Source organism: Mustela nigripes, chromosome 1, assembly GCF_022355385.1.
Source record: "Mustela nigripes isolate SB6536 chromosome 1, MUSNIG.SB6536, whole genome shotgun sequence".
In the NCBI taxonomy this organism is placed as follows: Eukaryota; Metazoa; Chordata; class Mammalia; order Carnivora; family Mustelidae; genus Mustela; species Mustela nigripes.
In genome coordinates, this window is record NC_081557.1 from 253,347,950 (window position 1) to 253,360,212 (window position 12,263).

General features: G+C 33.0%; 1 long non-coding RNA gene across 3 annotated transcripts in view; it reads left to right on the plus strand.

Moving 5' to 3' along the window:
- Positions 1 to 12,263, plus strand: part of LOC132015744 (uncharacterized) — a 224,458-nt gene that overhangs the window by 92,348 nt on the left and 119,847 nt on the right. Inside the window, exon 3 of one of the 3 annotated variants that reach the window (XR_009403760.1) lies at positions 6,442 to 6,599. The exons of the other annotated variants lie outside the window; for them this stretch is intronic. This is a non-coding gene — a long non-coding RNA (uncharacterized LOC132015744). The remainder of the gene's footprint in view (positions 1 to 6,441; positions 6,600 to 12,263) is intronic. 3 annotated transcript variants of the gene reach the window in all.

Below are 12,263 nucleotides of genomic sequence, written 5' to 3' on the forward strand. Positions count from 1 at the left end.
GGTCTCCAATCTTTCACCACACCCAGGAAATTCAAATATTTTGTTGATGCACACTTATTTGGTGAAGCAGCTTAGCACACGTTAAGAATATAGTTGGGTAGCTCAATTATTTATTAGTTAGTTGATTTGTTATTTCCACTAAAGTACAAGGCCAGCAAGTACACAGAGATTGCCTGTCTTGTACTCTGCTTAATTCCCAGTGCCGACCACATTGTAGTCAATAATATGCACTAAATAAATTTTTATTGAATCAATAAATGAAAACATGAATATGTAACAAGTGACCTGCAAAGTCCTGGGTATCTAGAGATCAGGACAAATTGTTCTGTTAAGTAACTTTCGCTGTTGTGAATACCTGTACACAGATAATAATATAATAAAAATCTATTGAGATAAATGTCATGCAAGAGGAAAGAAATGGTCACTTAAACTTGACCTTAGTGAGAAAACATTCTATTCATATTAGAAATAATGTTCTACCTTCTACTTTTCATCAAAGCACATTTTCCTAAGCTTTAGATCACAGAAGCTCTGAGAGACATTTAAATACTTAGTATAATGGCTAGCTAGTAGTAACATATTTAATTTCTTGCAGAAAAGTCAAATTATCATAGAAGTAAGAACAGTAGTCACTAAGAGTAATGTGCAATGATTTCTGGTATTTTTACATAAATGTGTTTGTATCTTATTAAAATGTTTTTATGATCTTAATATATAAAATATGTATTAAAATATGCCTAAGTATATAAAATTTCTAATTTTAGAATTAGAATTCTAATTCTGGATTAAGCTTGCATAGATTTAAATCACAGATCCCTCCCTTTCCAGTAATAGTGCAACATACCCATGAGCAAATTATTCAATCTATGCCATAGCCTTTTTTAAAAGTGGAAATTAGAATAATACCTATCTTATAAGGTATTTTACATGTTTAATAAGGGAATTTATATGACATTATTACAATATACAATATTAATATAAGTTGCATGTAAATATTTAGTTTTATTGACTTTATAATTATATATACATATATATTTATTTATTTAAAGATTTTATTTATTTATTTGACAGAGAGATAGAAAGAATGCACAGGGCTAGGCAGAGCAGCAGACAGAGAGAGAGGGAGATCAGGTTCTCTGCCACTGAGCAGGGAACCCAATACAGGGCTCAATCCCAGGACCATGGGATCATGATCTGAGCTGAAGGTAGCCGCTTAAACGACTGAGTCACCCAGGCACCCCTATTATATTTTGAAAGAAGAAAAATTTGAAACCCAAGTAGAGATTAATTCATGATATGTTTGAAAAGCTGAAAAAATATATATACTTTTGCTTCGGATTTTTATACTTTAAAAAAATACTCTGAAGATATATTTGCATTTCTTAACAAAGGATTAGATGTAATAATATAAAATATTCATAATATAAAATAATATAAGTATTGAATAATTTAGCATATATTAAACAAGGAGTACTTATATATGTAGACATTAAATTACTTGCTAGATGAACACTTATTTTTAAGGATAGATGCAAGTTATTGTAAGGTTGAAACATATTTCCAAGCAGTATATTTATTTACTCCTATATGCATCAAATTTATTCTGGATCGGTTATATATCAGGTAATTGTTGAAATGTGGTTAATGAAATAATGAGTGTTTCTCCTTATTTTATTTGTTTCGATTTTCCAATATTTTCACAATGTATGTGGATTTTATACATTGATTTTTATTCTTTTTAAGGAAAAAAAAGCTTTAAACTAAGAGAAGATAGTTAAATAAAAATTCTGCAACTGGGAGGCAAAAAAAAAAAAGGGATAAAATCACTCATAGAGGCTTCTTCTTATTTGCTTATTTTAGAAACAAATTAACAGGAAACATATTAATGGGAGATCCTCTCTGCTAGAATGTTCTCATTACTTGACTGGTTGTGTATATTTTTTTCAGTGGAAGTTTTAGATTTTTTTCCAAGTGTCCAAACAAAAAAGATCCACTTTAAACTAATATTTTGCTCACTTATATCTATCAGGCTTTCATAGAATTCTAAAAGCTTATTTAGACTTCTGAGGCAACAAGTAACTATAAAATAATAAGTTTTTTGTTTCATTTCTTTGCTTTGAAAATTCATGCAGAATCTAATGTCAGAGGTAGAGTAGTCTGGCAGAGTAATATAGGGGATTGATGACAAAGCTGGTGCTGAGCATAAAGTCAGCACAGCAAGTAAATACAAGTATATGGAATCAGAAAGGGATTTTGTATAGGCAAATAAGGTTTAAGACCTTTAGTTCCACAATACACCACTCTGACATCATGAAATACTGCATAACAAATAAGAAAGTATAATATTTAAAGGAAAAAGAAACTTTAAATATGTTCATGACTGCACATAATTTAAATTTGATAAGTTATAGTTCAAAGTCAATTGGATAGAGCTATTCAAAGGCAATGTTTTCAGCTACTCATTTGAACTATATATTTTTCTCCTAGAAAATACAATTTACATTTCCAATGAATGTATGTTTGGTTAATATGACCCTTGTCATGTTTTGATTTATATTCTAATTTCATTCCTTTTTTCTTAGCTGTAACAGAAGGCTCTTCCCATGCTTCTGCAATTTAAGGCTTATACTGAAACACAAAGGAGATGGTCATAATAGTTAAAACTATGATATATTATCTGGGTGTTAAAAGGTGATTTTAACATTAATTGAATATAATTAAACGTCTTTTAATGTATCACAGGGAGTATGATTACATTACTAGATAACTAATTCTACATACTTTAAAGCTTAAATACAAGCAGACTTTGTGTATAGGGCTCCACATTCTGTAGGACACTGCACTTGGTTTAATGCCCTTCCATTGTCATCTTAAAGTTTGTATTCGTCTTCAAATAAGAGTACCCACATTTCCATTTTCTAAACTGAAAGTTATATAGTCAGTTCTATACACAAAATATTAAAGTTTACTATAACTCATTTTAATAGTCATAACATGCTAATATATCACTCCATTCAAGGTAGCTCTGTCATTCCTTCATATTTTCTAAACTAATGTTTTCTAATTACTTATTGATGCAGAACTAATTATTCCAAAATTTAGTAGCTTAACAAAAGCCATTTCGTTATACCTCATGATATTTCAATGAGGACTTCAGCCAGGGATTGCACAGCTGTGACTGCGATCATGCGGTGTTATTCACCTGGCAGCTAGAAGGTCCAACATGGTGTCAACCTACAATGCTTGGTACCTTGATGAAGCACTCCCTTTCCTTTTGTCTCAGGATCTTTCTATGTAGACCCTTTAGTGTGATAGATTTCTACAAGTCTCAGAAATAATGCAGTGGAAGAAAAAGAGGAATGGAAGAATGGAAGAAAAAGATTTCATTAATACTCAACTGGATGTTGTTAAAACAACACTTCCACTGTGTTCTAGTGTTCAAAGAAGCCAGAGTCCACTCATATTCAAGAGGAGGGGTGACAGGCATCCTACAGGAATGACAGGCCTACAGGAAAAGGGTTGACAGGCCTACAGGAAAAGTGTCAGAACATTTATATTCTTATTCAGTTTGCTAAGTCAGGATTAGGCTAATATGGACAAATAATTTATTTTTAAACATAAATAACTTTGTACACACTGCTTTTATGTCACTTAAGTAATTTTATAGACATAGAGTTATTAAAAGATATATGTTTTTATATATACACACATAGATATAACAAAATAAAATAAATGTAAGTAGGGAGAGCTATTAGTACATAAGTTTATAGGTATAGATAAAATGTATGGATGTAATTTCTACGTATTTCCTCACTAGACTGAAAATTCCATTGGATCCTATTAGTTTCTTTTTTCATCTTTAGGCCCTATTAAAGTGTTTTAAACCTAGATTAGACTTTATAGTTTGTTCTAGTATGAGTTTCTGAAATTAAAATAAATAAATAAATAAAAAAACAAACTCATATATATTAAGTAACACGGACATGATGTCAGTATAATATGAAAGTCACATTTGGTTTACACTTAGTTAATATTTGCATTACTAGGGAATGGTAACTGAAACAAATTACATGAATACAAGTGAGTGCTAGGAAGGATTGCAGTATAGTGTATGAATATCACATACCTTACCTACTCCTTTCTCAGTTTGATTGCATGCTGTCATGGAAGTGTTTACCGTATGGTTCCTTACAATTCCTCCCCTCCTGTCTGTCTCAACATATGGGAGTGTTCCTTACATTCCATTGTATACATCTGCTTTTACATTTTTAAAGAGATAAACTTATAATTGGTAGAATTAATTTATGAGGTTTTAACATACATATTTTCAAACATCTGCAGCTTATTTTGTTGAAATCAAGACTTTTGTAATTAGTTGCAGATATTTTGAGAGGTTTTTTTTTTTTTTTAAGATTTTATTTATTTATTTTAGAAACAGAGATTACAAGTAGGCAAGAGAGGCAGGCAGGGAGAGAGAGGAGAAAGCAGGCTCTCACAGAGCAGAGAGCCCGGTGTGGGGCTCGATCCCAGGATGCTGGGATCATGACCTGAGCCAAAAGCAGAGGCTTTAACCCACTGAGCCACCCAGGCGCCCCTTGAGAGGTATGTTTTAACACTACTCTTCTTTTATCATTTTTAGAATGAAATGCTGCAGGATGAGAGGTTTCCCAATATACATGCATTGTGTCATAGCAGAAACATCCATTTATATTTGTTGAGTTAAATTTACTTTGCATATATAAGTGGCATCACATCAACAAAATTTACTTTGTGTATTTAAATAACATAATGACTTTATTTCTATCATCTGCATTTTAAATTGCAGCAAATATAAATATTTAAATGATTGTCAATTGACTTTATAGAAGCAAGAAAGGATTTTTTTAAGCAGAGAGTGATTGAAAACAATACATTTTAACCTGACTTTAAATATTTTATTATTGGATATTTAATCTCTGCTTTAATGATTCTTCTATGCAAAGAAGCCCAATTACACTTTCCTTATGCATACCAGTTAAGTATGAAACAAGGCTGCCTCTGGAAAAGAATTCACAGATTGTGTCAGATTATCAAATGCTTTTGCCAATGGAGGCCAGCAATTTAAGGGAATAAAAAGATTTTCCTCTAGAGAGGTTGTTACTAATTGGTAGTATCACAAAATGTATAAAAATTATTGTTTTATATACCTTTACAGTGAAGTCATATTTTCATTGAGAGATAGATGAATTATTTTTGCATGGGTGTTTTGGGATTCTTATGTCTCTTTCATATTATTTGTTCTTTTTAATTTTTTTTTCCCCATTGACATATAGTTGGCATCTACATTTCCATTTAATTTGGAGCAGGCATTTGAAACAAATTAAAATCATTCACTTACTTCAGATTAGGTAAAAAATTAATAAAACTTTGAGAATAGACACACACACTCACATACCCACACACACAAGGGTTTATTACTGAAGATATGTAAAATTACCTACAGCTGTAATCCTTATGCCAAACTGAATAGGAAAAGCCCAGAGAGGATAAGACTAAACACAAAAACTCAACTCTGCACATCAACTGTAAGTAACTTGAGAAGTTAAATTTTGCTCTGAATGAATATGGATAACATATATGCCAGAATATATTTTTCTGTTTTTATAAGGTTTTGTTGTTGTTGTTGTTATTGTTGCTTTTGATTACCCACAAAGCACTCTAAAATTCTTTACAGACCTCATTATAGGTAAATGTACTCTCAGTAATAAAACTTAAAATTTATAATTGGCTTAAAGGTGGTAGGTTTTCTTTCAGCAGTTTGAAGGGACATAAGTCATAGGTCATAGGGTACCAAAGAGAAAGTAGGCTTATTCAAAGAGCACTGTTTCTGTCTAGTGGTAAATTTTAAAAATTATGATTGTTTTGTCATATGTGACTGATTTGTTGTTACATTATAATACCATATAAAATTTCAAAAATATGAGTTTTAGGTTATTGAATACAGATTTATATTTGATTTATGGGAAAAAAAGTTCCCTCATGGAAACAGCTTTTATACTAATTTTACATATCTGATGGAGCTTTCTATATATCTGAGTTATTGTCATTTATAAGAAATATATAGTATATATTTGGTCATTCTGATACCTAAAATATATTTCCTATACAAATTTGGTCTTTGTGGTTCCAGGATCACAGCTCCTAAAACTCTTCGAATTCCCTATCATAAAAGCAATAAAGGTGTTTTTTGTTATGTTAATAAAGTGACTTTTAAAGAGCCTTTCCTTAACCTAAGGGTGGGGGCTGGTTGCCAGTGATGCCAACCGTGTGATTAAAAGGTTGAAATTTACCCCAACCCCTGCCCAGTGAAGGTAGCAGGCCTAGAGATTGAGTATCATTACCAATGGCTGATGATTTAATCAATTGTAGTGGTCTCCTTTATCCAGTGTTTACTTTCCACAGTTTCGCTTTCCAAGGTCTTCGTCATCTGGGGTCAACTTTGGTTCTGGAGCAGATACTCTTCCCGTGGAATCCGCAGAAGGCCAAAGTGCCTATGTCATTCACCTCATTTCTTTTCCCATGTAGGCATTTTATCATCTCCCAGCATCATCAGAAGAAGGGTGAGTACAGTACAATAAGATGTTTTGAGAGAGAGCGAGACCATGTCCACATAACTTTTGTTAAAGTACACTATTATAGTTCTATTTTATTATTAGTTACTATTGGCTATCTCTTTCTGTGCCTAATTTGTAACAAACTTTTCATGGATGTGTATGTTTTGGAAAAAGGATAGTATATATAGGATTTAGTACTGTCCTTGGTTTCAGGTTTCAGACAGCAACTGGGGACCTTGGAATGTACTCCCTGAAGATAAAGGGCGGGGGCTATACCATAGGCCAATGTAATGAAACGTGGAAATTTGGGGAGAGTGACACTTGGATGAAGAGGATGGAAGCTCTACACCCTTTCCCCATGCTGTGCCCTATGTATCTCTTCCATAAAATGTTTCTCTGAGCACTGTGAGCCACTCTAGCAAATTAATCAAACCCAAGGTGAGGGTCCTAAGAAACTGATTTATAGCCAGTTGGTTAAAAGTACAGGTAACAACCTGAATTTGTGACTCCGTGTCTGAAGTCCAAGGAGGAGGAGGGTTGGGGGTCATTGGAACTGCTATCCTATAGCTGGTTGGTCACAGATGACTCTTGCAACTGGTGTCTGAAATGTGCACTGTGCTAGTACAGACTTAGAGGGCTGATTCTTGAGCCAGTGGAATCTGATGCTCTTTCTGGACAGAGTCAGAATTGAGCTGAATTGTAAGACTCCCAGCTGGGGTCTAATCATTGCTTCTGGGTATGGAGGACACTCCCTCAACATTAAAATTCAGTTCAAAAACGAATCAATGTCTATAATTACTACTTCTGTGATATTTTAGGGAATGCTAGAATAATTAATGAAAAAAGATAGAATATTGATTGTAATTTTCAAATAGCTGTGAATCTTGAGTATTTTCCTCATCAAATACCTTAGTTCAAAGGAATAATTTGTTTTTTACCAGCTTAAAACTAAGGTTAGCTAGAACTGTATTATTAGTAATAAAGTAAATCTTCAAGAAGTTTTTTAAGAAACAAATATAAACTATGTCAAGTTGTACTTGTTTGATTTTCCTGAAGAACTGTCACCATGTTATTTTCTTTAAAATTCTCTTCAGGTATTCAAATAGCAAAATGAAAAATAAAATATAAAATGAAATAAATTATAAAATAAAATAAAATAAAATTTACTTTGTATTCATTCTGGGACATCTGCCTTCAGCTCAGGTCATGAATCCAGGGTCCTGAGATTGAGCCCCTCATCGAGCGCCCCACTCTTTGGGGTTCCTGCTTCTCCCTCCCGCTGATACCCGCTCCCCTTGCTTATGCTCTCTCTGTCTGTAAAATAAATAAAATCTTTAAAAAAGTAGAACATTTAGAAATGTTTAAAACTGTTAGAGAAACATCAGTTATCTGGTAGTTACCTAGGAGATAACCTTATCTCTACAGAACACAGACAGAAAATTTGCAGCTACCCATAAAAGCCCGTACTTCCTCTAGTTGTAGTTAAATACCTCAATTGTTTGTTCCCCATCTGTCCCAAAATATGGCAGATTAGAAGCAACAAATTAAAACTATTTGAAGGCACACATATCGATAAAAATGTTTTCCAAAATGATGACAAAAGACAGAAATAAGATATAAAACTAATCCCTGGTGCGCCTGGGTGGCTCAGTGTGTTAAAGCCTCTGCCTTCAGCTCAGGTCGTGATCCCAGGGTCCTGGGATCCAGCCCTGCATCATGGGGCTCTCTGCTCAGCAGGGAGCCTGCTTCTTCCTCTCTCTCTGCCTACTTGCAATCTCTGTCAAATAAGTAAATAAAACCTTAAAAAAAATCAAAAACAAAACCAAAGACAAATCCCTGAACTCAGCAAACAGACTATTGTGAAGGAATAAATTAAAGGGGTTGAGGGAGAGGTTCTGGAGAAGAAATTCTTCCAAAGTTTGCTCTTAGTCCTCAAGGATTTGGAACATTGTAAGGATCAAAACTAAAGGTGACATGACTGAAGTACTAGATATAATAATTTTGCACAACATATGAAGAATTTAGAATTATCTGTGTATGTGATCATTTTTTATTCAAATATTAAAAAAAAAACCAAACTCTTAGTTCTAAATATATGATTCAGATATCCCTCCCCCCCTTCACTTCTCCTTTATCTCATTGTGATACGTTTGGAATAAGACCTACTTAGGATTGCTCAAGTTTGAGATCTATTTCGCATGACGTGAAAGCTCGATTAAGGGAGATTTGAAGCTTTGTCCTGGAGAGGGAAAAAGTCAGCTCGCTTATCATAATATCTAGGCACTCTCATGAAGAGGTTAGCGTGCTACCTCAAGTTTTTTTTTGTTTCCTTTTTCTTACAAGTCACACAGGGACACTTCCGCAGCCATGTTCCCTCTCTTCCACAGCCGTACCTGCTCCCTAGAGCTACCCAAGGATTTTTTTTTTTTAATCCCGTGATCTTAAAATATGGTATATTTGACTCACATTGTTGTCAGTGACACGTTGCCACATGTCTCAGAGAAAGTGACAAACACCGTGTCCAATAGCAGATAGTATTCCAGCACTGACTGACTCCATTAAATTTAGCTACAGTGATACAGTCTTGGGTTGAAGTTCAGGACAGTAACTGGTGTTTATAATCCCTGGGCTATATAGAAAACTTTTTACAAAAGTTCTTTTCATATGTTCAGCATGTAAAAAAAATATATATATATATAAAAGATTATATATATATAATATAGTATATTATATAATATATATAATCTATAATATAATATATATATTAAAGATTAAATATTTTATTTATTTCTTTGGCAGAGACAGATCACAAGTAGGCAGAGAGGCAGGCAGAGAGAGAGGAGGAAGCAGGCTCCCTGCCGAACAAAGAGCCTGATGCGGGGCTCGATCCTAGGACCTGAGATTATGACCTGAGCCGAAGGTAGAGGCTTTAACCCACTGAGCCACCCAGGCGCCCCTGTAAAATATATTATTATTAAGCATAGTTAATATTAGCATAGTGGTTAAGAAGCCAGAGTGCCTGGACAAGAATTCTAGCTCTATCTACCATTTTTCAGCTGAATTACTGCGGTCAAGTTATGTAACAACTGGGTACCTTGGTTGTCTTGCCTGTGAAATGAACGTATTTATAGTATGGACCTCCCAGGTTATGCTGAGGATCAGTTTGTTAACACATGTGAAACACTTAGAAAATTCTTTATGGTATCGTGTTATGACAGTGTTTGCTGTTACTACCTGCTACCTGTTCAATTGAACTTTTCTGAAATAGTCACTTGTTTTTTCAGGTTTATAAAATTTGCACATTTGACTTACTGGTTTACATCATTTACATAGCCATGTCTTCTATTAATAAGTTCATCTTTTCAAAGTGGCCTAATATGATAATAGTTTGAAAAAGGAACAGTTGAACTCTCTCCATTGCTTTATTAATGATGTGCAATGGGAGATCTGTTAATTTTTGAGTAGTTTATTTTAAAAAATCCATGAAGGCGAAAATAATGTTAAAACACAACAAAACAAAAAGCTATTTGAGCTTTTGTTTGTCAGATCCATTTATCACAAAACCTTTATGATAAATGCTTTGAAGCTATTCAGTCATTATAACAAGGATACAGTTATAACTTAGCATTCTCAATTACAGTAAATTATACCATCTCAAGTTCAGTAAGTAGAAGGAATCAGGATTTGAGTTAGGCAGCAGACTTTAAGAACCTATCCTTCAGAGGAGCTGGTGACTTGGTCATTTGTGAGAAGAAATGTTGCCCTAATTGTGAAGGCAGAAAATATAGTAGAGAGGTCAGAGGTACCAAGACAAGAAGATCCCATGTGTTTTCCCAGAAATATAATTGCTATAAATAGATATTTAAAAGATTGAGCTTGGTAGTTTTGTTTTGTTTTGTTTTGTTTTTGCTTGGATTTCTGATTCTGCCACTTACCAGCTTGAGACTTTTACTACATGATTTAACATCTCAAAACTGCAGTTTTGGTTCTTCTTGGTTCCTTTTGGCTCCTTTATATAAAATATGAAAATAGTTTCTCTATCAAGAGGATATTTTATAGAATAAATAATGTAAAATACAAAGTCCAGTGCAGTATATATTATATAAAAAGTATTCCAATGATAATTATTATTACTGTTATTGCTATTTTCATAGCTATTACTTTTATTCAGTTAAAATAGTATGTGTAAGTGTAGAAAATGTGTTAGATATGGTGGCAGAGGAAGAAAAGTGAAATAAAATATCTCTCCAAATGTTCATCCACTTCTTCACAGATAATAGTAAATATATCACATATATGTATATATTTACATAGTGTGTGTTACATAATATGTGTTAAATATAGAGCATCTTTATCATGTTAGCATCAAAATTAAAGTTATGCTGGAAATATGATGACAAATAATAATTTTTGTTAGTATGTTGAATGTTGTCTGGAAATTTATTTTTTTCTTCAACATTGAAAGGATATTCCCAGTAAGCATAGACTTCTAGATTAGTCTTTAAGGACTTTGAGAACATTTCATTTTTTTTCCTTTCTGACATCCATAAATTCTTTTGAGAAATCCAAGAGTCTTACTTAGCCCATTTGAAGGGAATATGCTTTTATTTTCACTCACTGTTTCTCTTTGTATTTGATTTTTACTAGGTTTTTGTTGTTGTTGTTGTTTTACTAGTTTTTAAAATCATATACTTGTAAGTGATTGTTTTCAATTTCATATTTTAATTTCTATTTCATGTTTGTATATTTCATAGATTTCTCTTAGTCTGTGCTTATTATTTCTTTGAAAAATCTGTACCTCTTAAAGTATATTTCTCTTCCATTTTCTCTTCTGCTTTTCATAGTTTCCAGACTTTAATTACACACACATAGGGCCTTTTTGCTGTGTTTATTTCCTGTCCATTTACAGTTCTATGTATGCTCCTGCCTGGACATTTTCTACTGACCTTTTAGTTTACTAATCTTCTCTTATTTTCAGTTAGCTGTTACTATTACTTTTAATTTTAATTTTTTATTTTAAAATTGCAGTAAATATATTTTTTTAAGTTTAGATTTCCACTGGATTTTTTTATTTATAAGTTCTTATTCTCAGGAAAAAAAAAAAAATATATATATATATCCATATACCTTTCAGCATCTGTGGTAGGCTAAATAAATGGCTCTCCAAAGATATTCATCCCTTAATCCCAGAATTTGTGAATATACAATTTGACATGGTCAAAGGAACTTTGTAGATGTGATTAAAATTCTTGACAAAGGTAGGTTATTCTCTGTTTCCTGGGTGTGTGCCAAGAAAGCACAAGGCTATGGGAGGTCAGGAAGGAGAAGCCAATGAGAAGACACAGCTGAGACTGGAGTTTTGTGACCATAAACAAAGGAAATGCCCCTAGTCTTTAGAGGCTGAAAGAGGTCAGGGAGTGATTCTTTCCTGAAGCTTCTAGAAGGAATCCTTAGAAGCCTTTGAAGCCCCTACCAGGAATATAACTAACATGTTGATTTTAACCCCACTATGATACCCGACTTCTGATCTCAGAATTGTAAGATAATGAATTTGTGATGTTTTAGAGTGTTTGGTGATTTGTCATTGCACAAATAGCAAGCTAATGAATGATTTTTTGTAAACATATTTACTTATAAAGAAATTCATTTTAAAGTTTGTTAACCTAAGGC